The following is a 2,034-nucleotide window of genomic DNA, read 5'->3' as shown; positions in this document are numbered from 1 at the left end:
AGTAGCTAATATTAACTTATTAAATTTAGAGAAAGCTAGATAGTTAAAGTATTTTATAATAGCTAAGAACTTTTATTAATAAAATATACTATAGCTTTATAGGCTAAGAAATTATCTATTAATAAAAAGAAAATTTAATTAATTATTTATTAATTAAACTATTATAGTTATTCTTAAAAAATTTACTAACTATCTAAGCTTTTAAATTCTACTTCTATTAAAGAGTTAAATTTTTAATATTAATCTTTATATAGGCAAAAGTATAAGGTTTTTTGGCTATTCTAATAAACTAATAATAGAGCTTTTTAGAGCTATTAGAATTATAATAAAATAGAGCTAAAATTCTTATTTATTATTATATTTATCTAGGTAAAGGCTTTATAGTAAGACTTTAATTAGAAATTTATTTCTAATAAAGAGTAGTTTTATTATAGTTAAAGATATTAAATTAGAATTATAGCTTTAGCTATAGTTTCTAAAATATTTCTAAGTTTATTAAATAGTCAGTAATCCTAAATATTTTTATAGTTTTAAAAGACAGATAATAATCTATTACTAAAGATTAGAATCAGTTAATTAGTATATATTAGAAGCTTAGTCTAGTAATCCTAAGCTTTTTCCTAGATAACTTCCTCGGATATTAGAATATTACCTTAAGTGAGAGTAATCTAATAGATTAATATAGCTTTAAGATCTAGCTACATTACTGTGTGCTACTGCTTTATATAAATAATATAGTCAGAAGGCTTAGTATCTAGATATTTATATTTTAATAATAGAATAGTAGATAGAGTAGATTATAAAGGGTAATAGTTATTTTTTATTAAACTAATAAGCTAGCTATTATTATATAGTAGAAGGAAATTATTAATATTACTCCCTAGGTATAGTCTTTTAGCAGTTTACGATTATTTAACAGAGTATTCTAATTGGTTAGGTTAATTTATAATAGGCTTATTAATATATTGAATAGTAAAATATAGGTAGAAGTAAAAAAGGAGGCTATATTATACTAACCTAGTTTTACAGTATATATATTGTATATTAGTATAGCTAGTAACTAATCTCTGCCTACTATTAGTAAGAATTAGCTATTAAATATTTTTTAATATTATAATAAGCTTTATATATACTATTTAGTATAATATAAGTACTAATATATATTAATAAAGACCTAAAAGTACTATAAGCCTGGTTTATAACTGTATAAAGTATAATTAATAAGAATAGTATATTAGCAGAGAATATCTATAACTTTAATAAGATAGGCTTTATAATAGGCCTTATATCCTTATAGAAGATAATAACTTAGGTAGAATACTATAGTCAGATATCTTCTATAGCCAGAAAATTATAAATAGGTTATTACTACTAAAGTAATCTATACTGATAGTTATTTACTACTACTATATATAACTTTTAAGGATAAAGTAGCTATAGTAGATTAGTTTAAAAACCTACTATAAAACTAGTAATTTAAGGTCTCTGATGATAGTTAGACTACTAATATAATTAGCCTATATTGACTATAAAAGCTTTTTTTCCTATTGATAAATTTATATATATAGCTAATTTACTAACTAATTCTTAATAACTATAATAGCTATCTTATACCCTAATTTAACTAAATTTATATAGTAAATAATATTATACCTCTTTGTGTATCTTTATATATATTATATCTACTATAAGTACTAAATATTAGCTGCTTTATAATTATTAAGAAAGTATATAGCTGTTATATCAGTAATCTTATATATAGGGGATGTAACTATATTAATAAGTATGATTTCTTAGAGAACTACTAGTCTATATAGCTAAAGGCTTTCTAAAAGCTAGTTATTACTTAGAATAGCTTTACGGTTAGTAGCTTAGTACTGGCTAATATAGAAAGAATACTTTTAGAGCTTAATATCTCTCTATAAACTCTGTTACTATAAAACAGTCAGCTAAATAGCAGATTAAGCTAATCTATACTAAAAATATCTTGAATAATTATTTAGCTATAAAAGTAAGTTTTAATATTTAAGGATA

This window comes from Penicillium waksmanii (assembly GCF_028829765.1).
Source record: "Penicillium waksmanii strain IBT 27052 chromosome Unknown utg000008l:1.0-5622682.0:1.0-5626561.0, whole genome shotgun sequence".
In the NCBI taxonomy this organism is placed as follows: domain Eukaryota; kingdom Fungi; phylum Ascomycota; class Eurotiomycetes; order Eurotiales; family Aspergillaceae; genus Penicillium; species Penicillium waksmanii.
The sequence above is the reverse complement of the archived record's forward strand: the minus strand, read 5'-3'. Positions refer to the sequence as shown.